Here is a 25,905-nt window from a genome sequence, read left to right as displayed (position 1 = left end):
CTTCTCTTCTAAGTCCCTACCAGTTTTTCCCAGGAACACTTCCTAAATAAATCACTTTCACAAGAATCCTCATCAGAGAATCTGCCTCTGAGGAACCCAACCTAAGACACAGGTCCTGGTAAGACTTAGATCAACAAGACGTAAAATAACTTACATGCTCCAGCTTACTTTATATAAATAACTACTGTAATCAACAAAATACTCAAATTCATGTTAGACTGGGAAAGATTTAGGACAAATGTATGGAAAGTACTTTCACTTTTGATAATAGTTAATAGTTTGCATTACTAACTCTCCCCTTGAGAATGTCTCCGATAGAAGACTAGAAATTTAAAAAAGACTGAAAGCCAACAAACTATGTAAACATTAGAGTAAATATTAACCAATATTGACTGCATAAAAGTAATAATTGTTTTGTGAATGTATGTGTGTGTGTATGTGTGTGTGCATGCATGTCTGTTCTAAAAGGAAGTTAGGGATAAATGAAATAAAATTATTGTAAGGTCTTTGCATTCTACAAGAGGATAAGAGTACTAATTAGTATTAAACATATGTAAGTCAATAATGCATGCTGTTAGCTCTAGTATAATCAAAAGGACAGTAAATGAACATATACTTTCCAACCTAACAGAATAAGTAAAATTATGAAAAATAATTACTCTAATAGAAAACAAGCAAGGTCTAAAAAAAAGAACAAAGAGTAAGTGGAAGAAACCAGGTGAACAGATAGTAGACTTAACCCAAATGTATCAATCAATAAATTAAACATAAATAGAATGCTTCAATTAAAGACGAAAAGATTGCCAGACAAGTATAAATAATAAAATCCAAGAAAATATGCTTCAGATATCTATCTAAAATATAAGGATTCAAAAGTTTTAGAAATAAACAACAGAAGCTCATTTTAATATTATTCACAGTAGAATTTAAGGCTAAAAGGATTGCCAGAGGTAAAAGGAACACTTAATAATGATGAGATATAATTCACCAGGAAGATATAATTCTAAATGTATTGCAGTTAACATACCCTCAAATATATATGAAGTAAAAATTGACAGAACTAAAGAATTAGACAAATGAATAATTTCAATAAACAGTTAACACATCTTTTTTAGTAAGTGATAAAACATATAAAAACTTGGAAGCTACATAGAAAAATTTAATGATATGATCAAAAAGAAATGTAATTGAAATATATAAAACAAAGTGGCCACCAATTTCAGAATATACACTCTTGTTAAGGATATATTACATTTTTTCCAAAGTGACCATATATTGAGCAATAAAACAATTTCATAAAATCTCAAAATAAAATATATAATATGACTTCATATTATATGATTTTCAGATCTCAATGCAAATAAGATAGAAATCAGTAAAACTATAACTGGTAAATCCCCATATTTTTTAAAATTAGGCAATATACTTTGCAAGGATCAAAGAAAAATTTAAATAGTTTTAGATAACATGTGAAACTAAATGATAATGGAAATATGACCTATTAAAACTTGTGGAACGCTGCTAAAATTATTTATCAAGGGGGGTTATAGCTTTAAATGTATGTATTCAACAAAGAAGGAAGACTAAAACTCAAAGCTTGCATCTTTAAAAATTAGAAAAAGAATAGATATTTAAGACAGGATAGATGGAAATACATAAAGAAATTTAAAAATAAGTATTCAATAGATAACATCAACAAAATCAAACTAATTTAAATTTTTAAAGATTAACAAAGTTAAATTTCTGATAAAACTGACAAAATTCTAAAAAAATTCGTTAGTAACCAATATCAATGTGAAAAAGAAACATCACTCTAGATCCTGCAGATATTAATGTTACACCAATAAATTTAAAAATCTAGATTAAAATTTCTAGGAAAATTCAACTTAAAACTAAGGAAACAATAAAATTTTGAATAAATCATCTGTTCATCACAATACACTGATAAGAGGATTAAAATACAAACCACACAGTGGAATATCTGAAACACACATAACTTATAAAGGATTCCTTCACATGGACACTTTAAAAATGTAAAACTTTGACAAATCAATAAGCAAAAGATAGCTACTTATTAAAGATAGGCAGTAAACATATGAAAGGGTGTTCAAGTCCATTAGTAATAAGGGAAAAGAAAATTAAAGCCACAATGAAGACTCAACTGATCTTTGATGAAGGGTCAAAGGCAATACAATGGAGAAAAGACAGTCTTTTCAATAAATGTTGCTGGAACTGAACATCTGTATGCAGATGCAAAAAAAAAAAAAAGGTGGGGGGTTACAAAAGAGATTACAGACCTAAATGTAAAATACAAATCTGTAAAATTCCTAGTAAAAATTCCTAGAAAGTAACATAGGATAAAATCTAGATGACCTAGGGACTGGTGATGACTTTTTAGATATGATACCAAAGGTACAATCTATAAAATAATTGATAAACTGGACTTCATTAAAATTAAAAATTTTTGGACACTGTCAAAGAATAAAAACACAAGCCACAGACTAAGAGAAAATATTTGCAAAAGACCTATCTGATAAAGGACTATTAATCCAAATTATACAAAGGTTTCTTAAAACTCAACGACAAGAAAACAAACAGCCTGATTAACAAATGGGCCAAAGAATTTGACACCTCACCAGAGAAGACATACAGATGGCAAATAAGCATATGAAAAGATGCTCCACATAGTATGTCATCATAGAAGTGTAAACTAAAACAATAAGATACCACTACACACCTATTAGAATGGCCAAAATCTGGAACACTGATAACACCAAATGCTAGTGAGGACATGGAGCAATACAGTCGCTGGTGGAAATGCAAAACGGTGTAGACACTTTGGAAGACAGTTTGGCAGTTTTTTGGAAAACTAAACACAATTTTACCATATGATCCAACAATAGTGCTCCTTGGTATTTACCCAGATGGTTGAAGATATAGGTCCACAAAAACCTGCACACGAATGTTGATAGCAACGTTATTCATAATTGCCCAAACTTGGAAGCAACCAACATGCCCTTCAGTAGGTGAATGGATGACCTGTGGTACATCTAGACAATGGAATATTATTCGGCACTAAAATATGAGCTATCAAGACTTGAAAATACATGGAGGAACTTTAAATGCATATTACTGAGTAAAAGAAGCCAATCTGAAAAGCCCACATACTATATAATTCAAACTATATGATATTCTGGAAAAGGCAAATCTATGGAGACAGGGGTGTCAAAGATCAGGAGATGTCAGGAATAAGGGAAGGAGGAGAGATATAGGCAGAGCACAGAGGATTTTTAAGGCAGTGAAAATACCCTGTATGATACTATAATGGTGGATACAAGTCAGTATACATTTGTCACACTCTTAGAATGCACAACACCGACAGTGAACCCTAATGTAAACTATGAACTCCAAGTGATAATAATGTGTCAATTTAGGTCCATCAACTGTAACAAATATACTACTCTGGTAGGAGATAATAGTAACTGGGGAGGCTATGCATGTGTGGGGCCAGGGGTAAATGGGAAATATCTGTACCGTCCTCTCAGTTTTAGAAGCTAAAACTGCTCTAACGTCTATTATGAGACACAACCACAATGATTACTGTAAAACATTAAAAATAACTAATGATGGTGAAAAGGTAGAGACATGAAGACTAATACTCAGATACAAAAGAATGCACACTGCATGATTCTATCCATGTAAGTTGAAAAAGCAGATAAATGAAATTTCACATTTAGGTTGTAAAACTATAAAGAAGAGCGAGAAAGCAAAGATGGTGGTTACTTTGGTGGAAAAGAAAGAGTGGGCCGTGACTGGAAAAAATATTCTAAGATGCTGGCAAGTGGTGGCCACTTGGGTGTTTCTTTCTCATGGGAAGTTACTGAACTACATATTTTTGCTTCATGAATTATTCCATATATACATTATGTTTTAAATTAAAATAATTATTTGATTTTAATCTTTTAAGAGCAAGGAAATAAAATTACTTTAATGTTTACCAATTTAGGGAATACTAATGTTATATAGTTTTGGTTTTGTTGCTTTATTGTTTGAATGATCATATTCCATTCCGTAAATTCAGAACATTATAATATTTTGGCAACTCACAAACAACTGGTAATTGGCACTTCTCAATACAAGTCTTCAAAAATTCTAATAAAATGCTGCTTAATTTAAATTTAGCCTGTTCTCTGCTAGATATGAAGTAGGGCATTTGAGTTAATCAACTACTCTGAATAATAGAGTTACTGTCTATATCATACATGGGTTACACATTTTTAAGATGTTAGAATCCATTTTTAAAAATCATTTTGTACAAACAATATTGAGCATAATCAAACTGTTAGTGATTCAACAAACACAAAATTACCTCATTTGAGTACCTTTAAATTCATAATGAGCATCAATTGTCAATGTACTATTAGTGTACAGAAGGGCTGGGGAAGCTAAGTTTTGGTGGACAGGATTTCACCTAAGAGCATTTCTAGTTAGTGTCCCAAAGGGCAAGGGTAGTGTCAGCTTACCTGGGAAATTGGAGTTTCATTTAGACAATGTTCAAAACACGTTTTGTATTGAGTCTCAGTGATAAGAGGATTGCCTTTATTTTCACCTCTTTCCTCCTCCACGACAATCTATCCCAATCTAATTTGTAAAGCCTTATTAGTGCATGCACACATGCATGTACACAAAGAGTGTTTGGCTTATATTTATACGGATTTTTAGAGTCTATGCCTGTTTTCTTTCTCTTCCAAGACCTTTCAAGCTTTACTTTTTAGAAGTCATAGTAGCCATTCACAGAAATATCATGAATAGCATGGTATATAAAACACATTCTATATAATAGATATTATGGTACTGTGGATGCAAAGATAATGCTACTACATGTTACTGTCCTGATATTAAAGAGGTAATATAAATTATTCTACAGATGAAACTGCCTATTATAACTTTTCACTGCTAGTTTTACACAAACTCTGAAAGCAATTTTTAATTTCTGTGCATAAGTTGAAATGTAAAAGTATTTGTTTTTCATTACAGCTGATTTCAAAAGTAAGGGCCTTAAAAAGTTAATACAGTTAAATTTTAATTTAACCTAGAATTATGGAACTGTACTGTCAGCATATAACCCACCCCCCACCTTGCCATACACACGCCCCCACACATACTGTATCACAAAAGAGAGAAAGAAAAACACCTACGCTGAACTTAACTTACCACATTTTTATTATCATGGTTAAGGTTTACCCAGGACTTTCAACCATCTTGCAAATTCCAATGACAGTCAAAAGTAAGTAAAGTAGTTCAAAAGCAGAGCAAGTTGACTCATAAAGAGCCCTGCTTCCGAGAACAATAGCAAAGGGTGTCCTTCTAAGCTCAGAAACGAAGAAAAAGTTTGAGCTAAATCCAGATGATTTAACTTTTGCTCATGAAAAGTGAATTTCCCCTACCTGTACTATATTCTGTTCTTATAAATTTGACGTGGCTCTGGTTTAAATACAATAGAAACAAAGAGAGGAAGTTATGTTTGGTATCCTTTACATTTACGTCTTCAAGGTTGTTTGGAAATCTTTTAGGCAGTCTTCCTTTCTCCAAATATTCCCTTCCGGTGTTTCTTTAACTGGAAGAGGTTTTTCATTTTATACACTGTACATTTCCAAAGTATATATGGTTCTAGGCATGGTATTTGCTTTCCTTAGAGATATGAATCGCTTTTGTTCATTTACCTTCTTTGAAATTCATTTCTAGTAGCTGCAGAGCTGCTGCTATGGAGTGTTAATAGGCTTCTAACATAGCTGTCATTTCAAGCAATAGGTGCCAAGCTTTCAGCAGCTTATTAACACATTATAACAGCAACCCCTATACTAAACAAACAAATTGCACAGAGGAGGACACAAGCAAAATTAGTGTGTACAAATATATATATTCATATGTATACATACATACAGTATATACTTAGGACTCATCAACATATTTGGTTCCATACATGATTAGACCAGAATTGGCACTTTGTTTTTTATGAATATTCACAGGGAGAAAGAGTGGATCGGATTTGTATTTGGTCCCAAATGTGAGACGAATACAAACTGGTATAATTACTGAAAGATTTCCATCCTCTCAGCCCAGCGACACTCTCAAGACCGAAAAATTGCAGACTTGTGGTATTTCACATCATGGAACTGTGCTAACGTGATCTTTCAGCGCCACTTCATGGGGGATGCTGCAGAGGAAGAAAAAGTGGAAATAAGCAAAGAAATACACCAACTGGCAAAACTACTGAGAAAGGAAGAGATACAAATATGAAAATATGCTTCTAAGAGTCAAAATTTGCATTTGGATATGAACACTGGACCAACTCTCTACAAACACAAATATATTCTTCCAGATGCAGGGGCAGACATATGTACAGATAAATATGAGAATGTATATTCACACATGCTTTATGTAAATATGAATAAATATACACACACACATATACACATATATACATATGTATGTATCTATAGATACACTGTCCTTTACAAGTGTTTATATATTTAATTGTTGCATAAAACTTCCTCACAGCTTTCTGGAAGACATATTTCAATAAGGGCTCTAAATTTTACATTGTAGTACAAGCTGACCTTTTTTGAGTATAAAAAAATCCCAGAGCAGTTTATAATCACATTGTAATATATTTGGAGGTTGTAAATATATTAAATCCAACTTTTAAATCAGCTGGATAATTTTACAAAATTTACTAAAATTTGTAGTATTAAGGAGGATGACTTGATGGCCTCTGGTTATCTTGCAAGATTTAATGTGTGCTACTTTTTATTGTTACTAATAATGACAGGTGGCATTATTAATTGTTGAGTAAGTACCAGTGCTGAGCTAGTAATGTTATAAACTGCACATACTACTCTGAATATTTCTAGTATCTGTAAACAACTTTCAAATCTGGGAAAGTAAGAGAAATTCAAAACAAAAAGCCAAATTTAGTGATAGAATTAGTTAATTGAATAATGACTGACTTTTGCAATAGAAATTATTTCTTCACAATACTACTCTTGCTGGACTAGATATAACTTGACATCATAGCTAGAAGAGCAATTATTTTGAAGCCTGTAATAAAAGATAATAATCGATTTTAAGAAACTCCATTACAAAAAAAAAAATGCCCTGGTTATATATAGCTCAAGCCCAAGAATGACTATAAGAAACTTTCAATTCTTACTTGCCATTAGGGCACAGTTTACAGAAATAATTAATGACTTTTAATTCAGCAAACAGCATTTTCTTTTCAAAGTAGATACGGTAACATATAGGTAATTAAATCCCAAATTTTGAGGTCTATTCTATGGTTCTCCCAACTATATCCCTTGCATTGGCTCTCACCTTACCCTTGTCTAGCAAGGAGTTTGTAACCCCACCTTCAATGTACTTCTCTTGTTTTTAATAATTCAAGTTGTTTTTCCTACCTAAAGAGCCTTTGGAAATTAAAGCATTCATTTTATTTTATACTCTGGAAACCACTTAGTGAATTATAACCTCACTACTGCCCTCATTTTTAGATGTCTCAGATCACACTATTATGCATGCATGCTACTCATAGCATTATATAACAAGCTATTTAAAGACTGTCTTCAGCCAGGCGCGAAGACTCATGCCTATAATCCCAGCAATTTGGGAGGCCAAGGTGCGAGACGTACCTGAGCCCAGGAGTTCGAAACCAGCTTAGGCAACATAGGGAAACATCATCTCTACAAAAAAAAATTTTTTTTTTAAATTAGCTAGGCATGGGGGGGTATTCCCGTAGTCCCAGGTACTCAGGATGCTGAGGCAGGCGGAGCCCTAGAGCCCAGGAGTTTGAGGATGCAGTAAGCCATGATGGCACCACTGCTCTCCAGCCTGGGCAAGAGTGAGACCTCATCTTTTTTAATAAAAATAAAATAAAGACCATGTCTTCTAGACTGCAAGCTCCTTGGGAGAGGCCTGTGTCTTATTCATCTTTGTTTCCCTAATATCAGGTACAGTACCTGATGCATGGAAGCTATTCCATAAATGTTGAATTCATGAACAAATTAATGAATAAAGATCAGGTCTTCTCTATATTTTCAAATCTGTCTTAGCTCTCACTGCTTAGTCAAATCCAATTTCATTTTCCCGTAAATATCTACCTCTAGTTCTAACAATGATCTACACCTTAAGTTATAGCCAGAAAAAGAAAATTGTCTGCAAGTCAGGACCTCATCCCTTTCTAAGAACTTCTCCTGTTTCTTTGCCTGAGTAAACTGATGCCTACAAAAAATAAATATGCAGTAGGGTCAGGGCCAAGGGTCCTTTGGTGTGATTTTAGTAAAAACATTTTTTATAGAAAAGTATCTGCAATAGCCTCCCAAGAGTTTGGTCAACTCACCCCAGAATTTGGTTTCCAACGACAGTTATATGATATATGTGTGAAAATAATGGGTAGGGGTTTCAGGTTATGAATGTTATTTTGGTTGACATTCCCGGCAACTACCATGATTTTAAAACAGAAAAACAAAAGTAAAAAAAAATAATAATAAGTAAATAAGAGAAAGAAGAAGAAAACTAAAACAAAAGAACCAAAACTTCCAGCTACATATTTTATAGAAACTACTCAAGCCAGTTTGGAAAGGCTGAATGCCACATGACCCATAAAATATGAACTTTCAGTTTTCAATCAAATGAGGAGGTGAAGTTGCTCTGTGTTCTCACCAGAGTGTTTTTAATAATCTCCTCTATAAATATATATATGATTGGACTCTATGATTATAACACTATATATAATAAAGGTGGGTAGCAAAACCTGTTTTCTACCTCAACATTGTTTATGCTATTTTAATAAGTTGAATAAACTTGGGAAACTAAGAAAATGTCACTTTTCCAACTCTGCCAGGAAGGAATCTGACAACTGCTACATAATCACTGAAATGCTGCAATTTGTTAAAATGCTCCTAATAATTTTTTTTCTGACTTTTATCCAAAGGCTAAAGTATGACAGAGAGAGAGCAAGAGAATCGGGCTAATGATGATTAACATATTACAGAGAAGGAAGGCTACCACGATTAATTTCAAAGTCAAAGTGCTAGGGAGTTGGCACCTTCACACAGAATCTCTGATCAGGGTAGAGAGCAGGAGTTTGAAAAGAGTGCAAAAAAAAAAAAACAAAAAAAAAACCAACACAGCCTTTAAAATAATGAATAGCTTTCCCAAGTCTTGCCATACTGCAAAAACACCCATACACCACGCATGCATACAATTCCCAGGGGCTCATAAATTAATTTAGTGACAAAAGATTGTACCCAAGTGATAAAGGTCCAGTACTATGATTATCTTTATGGATAATTGGGGCCATAAAATAGTTCCAAAGCACCTTTTATTTGTCATTTGTTGACAATTCAACCAATTCTCCTGTCTGCCATCCTCCATATTTAATAGGTCCCTATCGAAGTATGCAACACACTCGTTCGTATGGGAAGAATGTCTTCATATTGTTATGCCATTGCATATCCTTTACATCCTTATGTTGTTCATCAGTCTACCTCCTGCTCTTTTTTTTTCTATGACACCTCTGAGATGGTACCCATAGCAACACCCCTGAGAAGAAGGTGAAAGTGAAGATGCTGCAGTCATCCCCAGCGCACAGTGCTGACAATGCCAGTCATTAATGCAGCAGCTTCTGCCTGCTCAGATCTCCCTCGCTCGTCTCTGGTCTTGTTTCCCTCCAGTAGCAGCCACAGAGCTCACTCACAGAGATCCAGAGACTTGCTGTTAATGATTTGTCACTTGTTTAGAACACCTCAGGATGGCAGGTCTGTATAATCTGCCCTCAATGGCACTGCCAGCTTGCATTAGGAAACAATTACTTAGTTTATGACTAGTAAAGTAGGCACCAGAATTTCCAATTAAACTCGCATGTTTCCAAAGGAGCCTGGGTGCCCCTGTTTTTCAGGAAAGGAACAGATGCCCCCATTAGGGACAGTTCTACTCACTCCTGTTTCAGAGTAAGCCACGTGTAAATTCGTACCCTCTAGATTCATAAACTGGGGGCGACAGAATATGGAGAATGATTTTATGTGAATTCTTCAGTCATTGCCATTTATTTAGGATCTCACTATTTGTTAAGATCTGGGTAAAATATGAAACACTAGACACTTGCCTAAAGGCTTTTATAGTATAGAACAAACAAAAGACACTAGCATGTAGCATTATTACTTTAATCACTACCCGCTTTCTTTGTGTGTCTGTGAGCACATGAATTGGAGAAGAAAAAAAAACAATGATTATGGATTTATTCCTCTTCTTTTATGTTCTGAATAAACATTAGAATCCATAGATTGTTTAATCAAAATTAAGAGGTTTCACTATAAAAAACATTATTAAATATTTAACATCAAATGTAAGCATAAGCTTGTATAAACTGGCTAATTTAAAATGTTTTACATTGAGTAGATCTTGACCTAAATATATTCCATGAATTTGAAATCACTTTATTTATTGAAACACAAGTTTTTTTCATAGCTAAGAAAGGTGAAATGTTATTGAACCTCAACTCCAAAAAGTTACAGCCTGGAGTTTCCATGTAATAGCTCTCGTAATATCATATGATGATTATAATAATACAAACTTAGAATCTTATTCAAAATTCCAGGAAGAGTATATAGATATTTAACCAAAAGTCTGCATGCATGAATATCACATATTTCTAAATCCCTTTTCCGCTCCCTCCAAAAAGAGGAGGAAAACTATCCATTTATCAGTAGCAGTGTGAAAGGAGAAGATTTATCATTTTAAATTTTTCATTGCAGATGGTTTTCATTTTAAAAGGCGGGGAAGTGATTTTTTTGAAATCATTTTTTTTCTTAATGCAATTGAGCCAGACGTTCCTCGTAAATCTTGTTGCTTTAGTAGACAATACTCAATTCTCTAAACTTTATATGCAATATCCAGCTTTTTTTTTTTTTAAGATGCTCGTGGGCATAAAAATGAAAGCCATCTGAGAGGCGGCATCATATTCAAAATATGCCATCCTGGCTACTCCCCTTCTCCTTAGCTCACACTTCATCTAAGATGCTCCTCTTTGCGCTCAAACAAAATGGGGAGTCTCAATGAGTTTTTAAAAGATTTCTTTCTTCCTTTTTTTTTGGGGGGGGGTAAATAAATGAGCCTGCCAGTCAATATATCTTTCAAGTTGGATAGCAAACTGTACCCAGTGATTCACTGAGGTCATTGAGTCAGAGAGACAAAATAAAAAGCAGACCACAGGGGAGAAAGCAGAGAGGGGATGCTTCCTTTGTAATTAAAAAAGAATTATTTGATACTTGATTTGAATTTCCTGCATGATGTCACTCTCTTTAAGGAAGAACAATTTAACATTTGTGGTACAGCATTGGATATTTCCATTGAGCAAACATGACGGTACTGTACTTTAGATTAATTGTTATTATTAAAGTACATTCACTGTCCATTTTTGAGGCATCAGGATCCCTAAAATAAAGATGTACCTTAAAATGCCATCAATCAAAAATTGCCAAATTTACATGACAAGTTTGTTCTAAGGTGCACTGTATATGTATATGTCATAGATATCATAATTTTAAATATGTATCATATATAATGATATATTTGTATATCATATCTTTCTTTTTATCTGTCTATGTATCTTCTAATGGGAGATTCCTTGTTATTTGACCAGATTAAAAGAATTGTTTTCTCAGATTCTGGGTTTGAGTTTCTTATGAACTTTTATGCCCAGCTTTAAAGATATAAGGAATTGCATAAAATGCAGTCACTGGTTGGCATGTATTTTGTAAGCTCCAAGTAGGCAATTCTAATGATGAATTCCACTTAAGATTTTGTTAAATCAATATGTATTCATATTTGCAAATACTTCAAAGAGATGCAACTGAAAATTCAATAAAGATTTACAGAAAGTTCTTCCTTTTGCTGACAACAAGGAAGTTCTGGCAGATGAATGGAAGCTAAGCTCTCCTGGATGGAGAGTGTTAGAAGAGACACTGGAAACTCAGTCCCAAGATGCTCAGTTTAGTGTTCCTATTGTTACAACCTGTGATTTCACACAGAATGAGTGAACAATGAACATCTCAGCAATTGATAAAATGATCCTTCACCAGCCAGGACCTTTTAAAAGAATTGTCTTATAACTTCATCTTAAAGGGCATCTTCTGACATTTGTTTGCTGAAACATACATTACACTTCTGCTATCTCATTCCTTTTCCACATATGCTTCCTAAGCCTGGCTTTATATTAAAATATGAAAGTTACTGGGAAAAATAATTCCACTTTCAAGCTGTAGGCCTTTTCCTACAGCTCAAAATTATCACATTTATTTGAAAGAAGTTTCTTTAAAACATCTGGAAGATATACCAAAGTGATAAGCTGGGAGAGAAGAAATCGTTTGCTCCAGGAATACATTCTTAAATATAATGCTGAAAAACATAATACAAACAGGAAGATGAAAATCACCCATAATCCCATCACTGTGAGATTATATTTCCTGCATGATATATATTTATTTTTCTAAATCAAACCACATTTGGCATAGGACTCAATCCCCTAGGAAATCCAACTTAAGTCATTTTTTTATTTCCTCTCCTTTATGATCTTACACAGAACCACAGAACTTACACAATCCAAAAAACTTTGGAAGAAGGATCTTCCAAATTGTCCTTCAGTCAAGTGTAGTCTCCATCACAATGATCATAGTCAACTCAAAGGCATGTTCCTGTTGTCCCTTCAGTCATGTAGACCCACTGCTGTTGCTCAAGGCCAGTTTAAATAATATTTAAAAGCATACTTTTTATATGTGTATAATGTTCCATCCAATGGTTATGTCATACTTTCTTTATTCCTATAATTTGACATTTAGATTATTTCAAGAATTTTTGTTATTACTTGTAAGCTATAAAACACTACAGATACACACAAATCTTTGGCCACATCTCTATTTTATAAGGATAAGTTTTTAGCAATGAGATTCCTGTATTAAGTACAGATAGCTTTAAGGATCTTTATTCTAACTCAAAAATTACTTTTCAAAAATGTTAATGTATTAATAACTTAGTTTTTACAAATATGTGTTGCAGATTTTCTTGTCTGTTTCATGTTTATTGAAATGAATAGCTTTAATTTTTATGCAGTCAAATTTATGCATATTTTTCTTTGTAGTTTTTTCCTTTGTTTTATGCTTAGAAGTCCCTTCTGTATCCGAAAATCTAATATTATTTTAATTTTTTAACACATTAATCAAACAAAAATGCATTTGCTACAAAGAATGAGCTTAGAACCTCTTTCCCCCCCACCACCCCAAATAGTTAATCAATTCCCATCACCATTTCCTTTGCCCAGTAACTTATACTTTTTTATATGCTGGGGCCAAAATATCTCTATGTGAAGATGAGCATTTGGGTCAAATGAGTAAGGAATTTCCCTCTGGGAAAAATTTAAAGGGTGCACAAAAAAAACCTTCAGTAATCAATATAAATATTACAATACAATGTTTGAAAAATCAAAACTAATGTAAAAATTTCAAATAAGCAATACATTAAGATTTTAAGAAAATTCAGAATCAAGTCCTGTAGCCTTCTGGTGTCATTCTTTAAAATCAAATCTATACGAAGTAACATGATTGCTAGCAGTCTCCCTAATATTTCCAGGGATACCTGTAGGACTTACATTCTCAGAGTACTTACATCTCATGCCAAACCCTTGCTCAACTGTCAGACACTTGTGACCATCACATCACCACTCTGAACAGCTTCATTCGTAGCAGGGACACAGTCCCTTTGTCTTTATTTCCCAAGGCACTGCTAACGCGAGGCTGTTACACTTAAATTTTTACTGAAAGTTTGGAGGTAACTGAGGGAGAGTACAACACAGACCGGGAAACACTCCAAGATTCATTGTGAAACACCACTGCATCTAAAATCCTTCACTGGTCAACCCCCAGATCATGGTCACAGTGATTCCTCCTTAGATTGGCCAGATGCTAGGCTGATTTCTCCATTCTGATTTATCTTCCCCATCACGTCTTTCCTGAGCTCAACAATTGTCAGCCTTCCTTCCCCGTCTTTTCTTTTTTCAGTTCAGGTTATCACAGAAACACCAAAAATCCTTATTTCTTTACTGTGTAAAGTAAGCTCCTAGAGTATTGGCCTTTGTATCAGATAGCGATAGTTCTTTCTTCATCTCTTTCCCCTGGCCCTTAGCACTTCAGAGCTTGCCGGTCTGACTTCCAACTAACAGCACCTCCCATTTACTTACCTGAGGCTTTATCTGGCCACCAAATTTTGTTTTGTCTACAGGAGCAGCAGGTTGGAAGTGCCTAGAGAGTAACACCTATCCTTCTCCCCAGTCCAGCACCCCTAGGCCAGTAACCGAGAGAATGTGCTGTGTAAATACGCGAGTGGTCTCATCTTCGGTTGGAGTGGGTGAGTCTAAGTGTATGTTTTACACCAGTGCTCACATTTCCCCAGCAAGATCAGGCTCCACTTGCCTACAGTGGTAAGGTGCTTGCTAAAAACTATCCGGGCCGCCTTACCTCCCTGTCTTACTTCTCTGCTCCCCTGCCAATATTTCCTGGGATCACTAATCAACTGCTTGTGGAAAAATACTTATCTCAGGGCCTGCTTTCTAAGATAGCATTCATGGCTAAAAGGGCAGTCTAGCCCTCTAAGTTTAACTTTACAAAGAACAGACAACTTTGGCATCACATTTTTTCCTGTATAATGCTTCAAATTTGGTGGATTAAGTCCCTTGGTTGAATTAATTCAGCCCTCTCCCCCATCAAAACAGCCTCTATAAGCAGGAAGGGATTAGATGTTTGGCAAGGTCTGAAAGAGATATAATAATATATCTTCGCCACCCATAGCAAACTCCAGAGGATGTAGCTTTTAAAAATCTTTCCATTTCATTTAAATTCTAGTACATATATATTAGAGTCTTTTTCCCCCTAGCTTCCATTTTTATTTTCATTGATCCATATGTCAGTACCATAGATTTTATTATTATAGCTTTTACTATGTTTAAAATTCTACATCAATTTGTCTTCAGTTTCTGCTCCCCTCCCTTTTATTTTCTTATCTGGTCTTATCCTTTTTTTTTTAAGATCAATTTTAAAACAGTTGTAAAATTTAAGAAAAAAATTCTGTTAATTTGGAATAAAACTAAATTAAACCTAGAAATTAGGAAGAAGCTAGTTTTTGAAAATTTTTTTCTCCATATTGGAACATGATATATCTCCCCATTAATATCAGTTTTCTTTTATACGTCTCAGAAAAACAGGGGTTATTGTTTCAAATAATAAAGCACATCTTTCTTATTGTTACAAATATGAAGTTCATTTGGCTGCAAATATGAAGCACATATTTCTTAAAGTGAAATTAGAACAAAAGCTAAAAATAAAGGTTTTTTTTTTTTCATGGTGAATTCAACCACAATGTGGTACAATGAAATGGATATTTACTGCAAGTATAGTGGTCTGTTTTGGTTTATAGATAAAAATTCAAAAAGTTTTAATTAAGAAATGGCTTATAGCTCACAGGCAGACTTAATAGTATTAAAGATACAGAGCTTTTGTTTTCAGAGACAATCAACAGGGTAGACAATGTAACAAAGTCATATGACTCCTATTTTTTATGTTTGAAATTTCAACATTTGCTCATACTCCTTTCCAGAAATAGTTTTAAATACCTTAAAATGAAAGATATGTATGATAAGGTTAATTAACTAAGAACCAAGAAAATGGGAAAGAAGCATTTTTCCTTTCCCCAAAAAATGTTTATTTAAATCCAACTTTATTTCATTCAGATACTTTTAAGTTCTGGGGCTAGTACCAAGTGATCTGACTCTTTTAAGCGTAACACTACGTATTACCTGAGAGATCGCAAATCTTAGAAAAAGTATAGACCCTAAGAGGCAGGGTGCAACGCAATTAACTCAAGAGAACTTCAAGTAGCCAGTTTTGCTCTCAGGTACTTAGGAGAATGGACTGCAAAACCTGTCTTTGCCTTTAACTTACTATGAAATATTGGCCAAATCATTCAGCCTATATGGGACTCTAGTTTTTGTGATTAGAAAAGTTATAGATTCTAGCTCTCAAATCTTTGGTCTAAAATGACACTTACTCTGAATAGTTAAATCTGGGTGACTTTCCAAACCATTCATAGTTACTTAGGTAGCCGGCAGTTATTCAGGAAATGTACTTTTTTAAAAAACCACTTATTGAGATGTAATTTAAACACCATAAAATTCATCCATTTAGAGTACAATTTAATGATATTTTAGTCAAAATCCTCAATTTAGGTAAGTTGAAAGGGTTATTTAGACCATAAATTCTCCTTACTAAATGGTAAAAAAATTGATAAGGCCACTCAAGTCATATTTTCTCAATGTGCGTTGTTTTATTTGGAATACTTCAAATTCCCATGATATCAGACACCACACTTAAATATAAGTCTAAAAAGATTTCAGAAGCAAAATTTATGTGAGGGATATTCAGGGTCCTGCTTCAGACATTACAATAGGTAAACCAGTTTTAGGTAACAGACTCACAATACACATGGTATAGCTCAACATCCTAACAAGAGAAGAAAAGGACAGGTATCTAACCCTATATGCCCTCTGCTCTGCTATGTGAGCCTTGGCCAGTTCTCTCTGCCTTCATTGTCTCATGTTGGATAAAAGTGTGATCAGTTATAACACAGCCTCTATTATTGTAAATATTATAGACATTTTTATTACTTAAATATCAATATGAAATTAACATTAACTGTTCTCCAAAATTAGATATTCATCCTTACATAACACAAAATGTATGTGTTTTGATGGGAACCAATGGAAAGATGTATAGAAATATATCTACATGGTAAAATTGCAATCAAAAGATTCATATTATTAATTTGAGAGTAATACATGTACGAATGCTTCCAATTACTTCTGTGGAAATTTTTTACTGGGTTTATTTGAACTCCCCTGTGCAGAAGGTTCTGATATGACTCACTGTATTCAGCAGAAGTCAAATTCAGTTTCATGGTTGATCTGTATAATCTGCTAAATTCAATGTTTGAAGGCTTTCTACTTATGATACAAAATACTGACGTAACATGATTTTGGCTGGTGTGATTCCTGCTTTCCACACTGGATTCACTGGTCTGAATTGACATGGATAGATATGTCAGAGGAGATGGGTGGTGGTGATCATGTGGACACTGAGCTGCTCACTGAAAGAAGAAATTCACGTTTTCACTGCACATAGATGTGTTTCAAAGCCACACGGTCTGAATAGTACATACCTCCTCACATTAATAATCAGTAAATAAATATTTATTGAACACCTATTATAGGCAAAACCCTGTGCCAAGTGCTGTGGCAAGTGCAAAGATGAATGACAGGAATCCTTGACTTACAGTAGGGTGAGAAGTATGCATAAATAACCTTAACTGAAGGCTGACTAGGAAGGGCATTGCAAGAGAATGGGGGAAACTAACTGGATGAGGGTTCATGGAGACTTTTTGAAAGAGTGGAGATTTGAGCCAGGCTTTAAAGGTAGAGCTTAATTACTGACCTTAATCCGAATTAAGTCACCATGACTAAATAAATTTTAATTAAAGGCATTAATTATCAGTAAAAGATTTGCCAAATCCTCTATGTGTATACAAAGTAAATATTAAGCCACATGCTCTGCACATTGTATTTGTGGAACGCTCTTTAATATGATTGTGACAAAAATTATAGCACAACAGTGAAAATATTTAAAACCAGAAAAGTCACTGCCTCATGTATGTATAAGATAGAATCTTCAAGTTACAATATCTTAAGGCTTCCAGCAAATACGGTATGTAAGATTTTTTTAAAAAAACAAAAAGCTGTTTAATGAACTCCTCAAGTGAAAATCACAAGTGCAAAATCAAGATTAGGAAGTTATAACCTGGAATTTAATGCACTGGAAATAGTTGGGTCTCCATGTGCTATCATCTGCCCCTGAGTATTAAGCTTTCATGGCACCATCTCTGGTTCCAGGTCACTGAGCACACCACCCTCTAGACCACTGCCATACCGTCACTTTCCCAGGATGCTATTGATGTATGATGCTAAATTATCACATAATGAAGAACAAAATTCTCAGCCTTTTCTAATTTTCACAGAAAATGAACTTTAATTCAAAACTACCACTGGCTAATTAAACTTTCCTGTGATCTAATTTGCTCTAATTATTTCCTTAAATTGAGATGTAACAAGGGTTATATAAAATTATCCTAATAGAAGATCGGATTTTACTCTGAGTTTTAAGCTACAGTGGGAGTTTCTGAATTGTTGCAGCCTGTTGCTGGATGTGGACACCAGTCTACAAAAATCAGAATTGTGCAAAATAAGCTTTTTCTTCCTCTTTGAAATCTTAAGGTAAAGTTTTACTCTCTGAAACTGAGGTTATACTGAACAAACAATTTTGATATAGATCCAATGGAAAACTGTCATCTAAATTCAATACATTGATCATAAAATACTAACTATAAGCCAAATTAGCTCTTCTTGAAGACTGTAAAACCCAATTATGTGCTGTATTAGAAAGTATTCAGATTCTCTGTCAAATTGTATTTTCATATCTGTGTGGCACTAGGATGGTAACTTTTTAAAAAATGTCCCATGTTTCTTTTTTGTAGGAGGGAAGGAAAGGAGAGAGCAACAACCTCTGGAAGAAATGGAAGTGGTTATCACTAATGCAAACATATTACACTGAATGAAAGAATCTTCTTTCACAGCTCTGCAGCACACACACAGAAGACATGAAGAAAATAAGTCCACAGCCCAAATTATCAAAACGAGTTTAGAACTTAGGATATCCTTCATTTTGGCTAATCAGATCCCTTCCTAGTTATGCTGGGGCAAACTTTGTAATAACACACAGCCTGGACTCCACCAATGGGAATAATTACCATCTGTACAAGTATTATGAAACTGCCTTATAAAAGTTTTTTTTATCAATTAAATAAATATATAAAATTAAACTCATCTATATTTTTAATGTACCTCATTGTAGTTCATTATGTAAGAGCCCCCATATGTTCTGTATCATTAGTGAAACAGTCTCAGTGGTGTAATGATGTAGTACATACACATGGGGCAAAGTAATGCATTTTTTCATTTCTTCTGCACATTTCATTACAGAGTAGAGATGCTGCAATTTTTCACTCAAGATTCCATTTTGGTGTGGGAAAGAAGAAGTAGACCTAGAGCCAAAGCTGCATCCAATTTCTCTAATTTTATGATTCAGCAATTGATAATTTGCTGAGGATAACTTTTCTTAACAGTCCTCTTCCTTATCAGTGCTCAGGAAAGGAGAGAAGGACATTGTAGATCCTAGTACTTCTTTCTAAGCCAACCAGGCATGTATGATTTCTGAGGAATATGAATGATAATTGTACCAAGGATAAATTGCGGCTCATGCCCCAGTTCCTTAAAGGGAAACTGCAGTTTGTGGCGGATAAGAAATGTAGGATCCCATGTTTTCCAAATTTAGTTCTCTTTAGTATTTGCTGTAGAGATGATCCATTTTCTTTGACTTGATTGGTATAACTAGAGCTTTCTGACGACTTCATCAAAAAGAAAGCTGTTCCAGAGTGGCCTCTGTCTTTGGGTGATAGGAAAGGCTGCTTCACAGCTCATAAGATACCTGTGTACTGTTCTCATGGAATTTTTTAATGAAAAGTTGCAAACCACCACATAGAAATACAAAAGACGTCTTAAGTATTTCCATGAGATGTTTCAGGGCCCCCACTGTTTATACAGTTGTTGCTTCTCCACTTTGCCTAGCTTTTTATTCTCTCCTTTGTTGTTTACTGACAGTAATAAAGGGCAGCTGGCTTCTTATAGTTTGACTACCACACTGGCTGTGAAATGTCCTTCCCCCATCTCCCAGGCTCTTCTCACCTTGGCTCAGTTAGGATATGCAGTTGCAACAGGAGTCCTGAGCTCTGCCCTCCTTACACCCCTGTCCCTAACCTGAAGATACCTCATTTCAAGAAGGAAGTCTCGTTATTACACATTATTTTACTACAGAACTACTGTTGAGTGGAGAGGAGCAACTAGGCTCAATTAAGCATTTCTTGGGAGTATGTGTGGCTGTCTACTGTGGGTTGATACCAGAAAACATGCTTTATTTTTCTGCGGGTCTACTCAGCAACATGTACTTTTCCCACTTACCACTTGCAAATATCTGATCTCATTTTCTGTTCCTTCTCTTTAGGAGAACTGTAAAAATTACCATTTTCTTTCCTATGTTAGGATTAAAGAACTGGGTCGGGGAGGGAGGTAAAGGAAAAGGAAAGGGCAGAAGAGACCCCCATGAGTTATTGGGAAGAAAAGTTAAAAACAAAAAGCCAGCAAGTCCCAATTGTCTACTAAGTGTCTCTAAATAATAAGGCAGGGAGACAATAATGTTGAGCAGTTGCTGTTTTCTGTTCAGCATCACCTCCTTGTTTGACATTAAGCTTGATGTCTACCAAGGCCACGGCAGACCGGTTCCTCCTGCACTCCTCAAGCTGGAATTTTTGCAGGACATCCAGCACACAGATGATGCCTAGGCTGTAGTCCTTTGTTCCAACGAAAGCTAATGAAGAGCAATCTCCCTGGTAAGCGAGTGAACTGGCTTCCCTCAAACCCAATCCACTGTTCTGTTTCTCTACAGGAAATTTTATACTCTTCAGTGAGGCACAGCACTCATAGATAAATTATAATAAGGGCTGAGCTGGAACACAAGTGTATGTTTGCTGCCTTCCCTAACAGATTTCAATTCATCTGAAGGGCACTGCATCTAGCATGTGATATTCTGTTCACAGACAAATAATGCCCTACATACAGCTGTGCACATTGTTACAAAGATACTGGAATGAGACTATAGTTGATACAGTTCATGTGCAGAAAGAAAAAGGACAGTCTATTAGTGCTAATTCTCTTCTTTCTTAAACAGGTTCACTCTTTGACCCAGACCCTCCACTTGGTTTATCTGTAAAATATGCTAGATCCAGTCTCTTCTTGATGTTTTCTTGATTCAGAAAGGAGTTAATAGAGCTAAAGGTTTTGGTCTTTAGCTGACACCTCCGATTCCAGACTTCAAACACGAATGCTCTCACTTTCCCTAGTCTCCGAAACTACATTCTCTGGGGACTGGGAAGTTAAAGCTGAAATTAGATAGCTACAAGTGCTAACACCTGCTACAAGTTCATCTATTTTTGCTGGCTTTACAGCCGTGTTGGCATTTCAGCAGTTTACTCAGTGAAAGATGGAGAAGGGCGCCATGGCCCTGTCGTGGTGTGCTATCCTTTTTCTGAGTGGCTTTTCTCATTTTGCTGCCTTATGAGCCCGCTGCTTCTCTACCGTGACCCAGAGCAGCTGCTCTCTGGCTTCTGCCTTATGACCTGCAGGAGTGAGACCAAGGGAGGTGGCCACAAATGCCTTACTCATCTGAGGGAGCCGGAGGCACTTGCAGGTGACTTCAGAGAGTTTTCTTTTTCATTAGCTGGGGGGCGGTGAGAGAGAAGGCCTACTATCCTAGTCTCAGGGATATAAAAATCCCCAATTTGAGGTTTTAGGCCGATGCAGAAAATAAGAAATGTAAAAAGTGGCTTAAGAATCACTCCCCAAACAGAGAAAAAAGCAAGGGAATGGATCTCAGCTGGGAATCCCTACGCTTAAGAGGTTAGGAGAGGTGGGAGAAGAGAGAAAATTGGCAAGAATGAGAGGTTCTGGGCTCAAACCGATTGATGTTACCTCACAGTTTGCTTTTTCATTTTGAAATGCCATTGAGGAAGTGAGGTACCCAGCCCAAAATGTTCTATTGTCCCCCTACAGCTGCTCCTCCTGAACAGAGGCAAGCTCCACAGTCGGCACAGCATGAGAGTATCGTCGTTGGAAGGTGGCATCCGGATCCTGCTCTACTCACATCTAGCGGTACAACTGGAATCAGGTTACAAAGCTCTACTTTTGCAAAAACTCTCAACATTAAATGGCCTCTTCTATGTGTTCTAAGCCACTTCTCCTTTCATTCATCTCTTTCCCTTCCTCCTACTTGCCAACTCTTCCTCTTCCACTCCACCATTTAGAAAACTGCTATCCTTTGGCCCTTCTGTTTTCTGGAAGTTTAGGTCATGTCCTGCTCTGCTACTTAGTAGTCTGCCCTAAGTTGCTATTTATAACTCATTTCTTGAGCCACATCTAGTGGTATGGGAGGGACCCGACCTAGTGGGTTCGTTTTTCCTCTCTGCTTTTTCACATCTAGAAAATTGCTTTCTCATCCCAGCAAGGTTTGACTCTATCTCTTTCTATCTAGTTTTGCAGCACAAAAACAACTAACTGTAATTCTCAATAAATTACTGGATGCTGGTGGGGAGGGTCTGTAATAAAAACTATTCCTAATACACATATGCATTCAAAGGCAATTTCTTTGTCCTCTGTATAAAAGTCCTACTGTCCCACTTATGTTAGAGCAACTAGAAGTCTTAAAAAGTAATTTCTTTCAGCTTCATTTTTCTGGAATGAAATCTGAGATTCAGAAAGATATATTATGTCCAACTTCCTGCCTTTCTCTTAAAACATTTTTAAAAGATCTGCCTTAAAATGAAAATCTCTCAGCTCCAGGTTTCTGAGAAAAAGCGTGTAGCTGGAGGAAATAAAGTAGCTCTTCCCCCTCTTTTAAGTTCATGCTAAATTGCCTTGAGACTGTCGTCACCTGGAGGCTGAAGCTCTGATAGGCAAATCCATCCGTCTGTGCCAGAGGCCAGCTGAAAGTACAATCTCATTTGCACCTGCCATGATTTTGGGAGCCCTGCATCATGAAGACAGAACACAGGGCTTTGTGCATAGAGGGCTGACTTCAAAATGCAGCTGCAGATGGAAGCACAGCAAGGGTTTGTGGGCAGCCAGGATTTTCTCATCACCAGTGAGACAATGAGAACACCACAGGGTTGACGATGACTTCCAAACAGACACCCTATTAGGGTGGCCTAGGAAACACAGTGGGTGATTAACGTTTCATCTCTGGGTTCTGAGCCTGACTTACTTCCACTAAAAAGGCATTAAGTGGCAGCACGTGGCTTCCCCTTCCTCCCAATGCCCATCAGGTTGGGCTGTGATCAACACCAACCCAGAGCAAGCTCAGTGGGAATGCAGCCCATGACGACAGAAGCATAAGGGAAGGTGCCTGACACTGCTCTGTCTGCCTTTTAAGCCACTAACATTAGCCTTTTCACATGCAGATAAAATTCACCCAAACTATTAAAGAGCAAAGAAAAAAATTCTCATCACTATTACATGGATGTTCTGTCAACAGCAGTAACAGTAGCAGTTACAGAATAACTACAGATAATTACAATCATTTAATTCAAAGTACCAAGTCACTTCATGCAGAACATGACTCATTTATCATTATTGACCTTAGAAGAAGCAAATTTACCCAAATCAATAAACGTTCCAAATATCCATTAGAGCAGACAGAGATTGGTTACAAGTGTTAGGAGCTTCTATCTACCTGGATTAATAGGGGGAAGTAGATCTGGATGCTTTTGATTAATGAAGAGATTTTTTTTTCCTTTTGAGACAGTTATTTGAAACAGAATTGATCTTAATTTCTCCTTTAATTCATGTTATGGAAAGGCAGTTGTTTTTGTTAAGAAGTTTCATTCCCATTAGTTGCTGAAACATAGTGTAATTACGAAGAGAAGTAATCTATAAACACGTAGAGTTCAACTTTGTTTTTAATGGACTCTTCAGGGCTCCCCTGAATATTCATGTGGCAGAGATCAGTCTGGTAGGAATGGACTAGACATCATTGTGTTTGTCTTTTAAACTACTGTTGTGAGCTTCTTCACACTCAGATAAAATTCACCCAAATTATGAAAGAGAAGAAAAAAAAATCCCATTACAATTAAGCGGATGTTCTGTCAACAACACTGACAGAAGCAGTTTCAGAATAACTACAGATAATTACAATCTCCCTGTTGTAGAAATGAGAAGGTTTAGGCTGCTTTTGAGAGTCTGGTATTCAAAAATAAGGCTGTGGATGGAAATTGAGATAATAAGTCAGTTCTGTCACTTGAGCATCAGATAGTTCCAGTTGATTCCCAGGTGTGTTACAAACATTACCTCATTTAATCCTAATGCTGAGGACTGAGAGGTTAGAGACGGGGGAGGTGAGAATTGAAGGAGAAATTCTCTGATCTCCACTATATACACAGTTTAAAACATGCCCCACCCAGCAGCTCAGTCCAAGGTCCTAGGATAGAGAATTCGGACTTCTGTCAAAAATGAAATAGATCATGAAATGAGTTAGCATGAAATTAGTTGTGTGAAAACAAATTATAAGTCTATCTGTTCTGCTGCTGTCAAAATCGCGAGACTTCATGACAGAAACTAAGAAGTATGAAAAACTACAAATGTCATCCCATAGGAAGACCCATCACGACAATGTCCAATTGTTCTCTCACCCCTTTCCCACCCCTCTGGGGCCTGTATCTCCATCTGCTGGGAGAGGAACTGAGGCAGGCTCTCCCAACTTCACACAGCCAGCAAGGATGGGGCTGGCATTTAAGTCCACATGTGTCTGGCTGCAACGGCCATCCCCTTCCCACTGTATTGTGCTGTCTTCAAGGGTGTTTAGGGGATCCCTACTAGGCCAAGCATTCTACAAAGAGATCATCTGGGAGAACTAAATCAACATTCTGAAATGAGTTTTGAATGTTCCCTACCCTCAAGAAGAATAAATGATCTTTCCCCCTCCTGCAGGGGGTTTCTCAGGATCAGGTGCAGCATAGCCCACACTGTACATTGATTAGTTCTTGTAAAGAAGCCAAATTCCACAGACCTCTCATTGAATACAGAGTTTAAAATCCTTACTTGAAGAACTGAGAAAATTTTCCCCAGCTAAAAGTCCAGCACCACAGGAAATCCAGGTACGCGCAGGGAGGGAATCAGCTGGAACCACTAAAGAAGCAATTGCCTCCTTAACACCATCTGGGGAAGAAAAACTAGAGAATGGAGGCTGAGAACATGGAAGGAAGCTCTAAAGGAAAAGGGAAAAATGCACAAGAAGCCTAAGTCCCTGGGACTGAAAATTTGTTCCATTTGTGTTTCTCTGCAGGAAGAAATAAAAAAATGCTGACAAGGCGTGCCAGGCTGAATCCCCTGAGCAGTTGGCCTGTTTGACTTTGTGTGATGGTGGGCCAACCTGTGTGCCTGCCGGCTCACACCACTGTAGCTCTTCAAACACATTCTATAGATCCCGCTAATAAATTCCGTTTGGCTGCAACCCTTTCCCAGTTCCAGGCAGTCGCCTCTGAAGTGTAAGTGCAGCCTGTCTTTAAGCCAGGCTACTGCCACTTACTGGTGATCTGTACCTCTTTGGAAAACTAATCTATGCTGCATTTAAAGGCAGGAAGCAGAGTTTGAATGAAAATGCAGTCCCATGGCTAGGGGACACAGCTCTCACACCTTCTGCAGCTCCAGAATAAGTGCTATGTTTTAAAAATATATATGTATGTGTTGGCAACATTGAAAAGGGGGCTAAAAAAACATCCCCCACAGAAGTGAGAGCAGCAGCAAAAGAAACGTTAGCGCCCTGCTGACGGGAACAATAGAGCATATGGACATCACACTGCACTTGCCAAGCAGACGAGGGCAGGATGATCAAAATGGAGTCAATCTGCTTCTCTAATAGCAGAAGAATCGCCTGTGTGAACACTGTCTCCAAGCGTGCAATGAAGCTCTTTAATTGCCTAAGAAAGGAGAGGGTTTGGTTCACATTTTAGCTAAACGTACTCCTTCCACTGGATGTCTTTATGTCAGAGCACTTCCTAGGGTGAGTCTCAGGCGAGTCTAAGTCCAACCATCTT

The sequence above is a fragment of the Pongo abelii genome, chromosome 16 (assembly GCF_028885655.2).
Source record: "Pongo abelii isolate AG06213 chromosome 16, NHGRI_mPonAbe1-v2.0_pri, whole genome shotgun sequence".
NCBI lineage: Eukaryota > Metazoa > Chordata > Mammalia > Primates > Hominidae > Pongo > Pongo abelii.
This window is presented reverse-complemented; position numbering follows the sequence as displayed.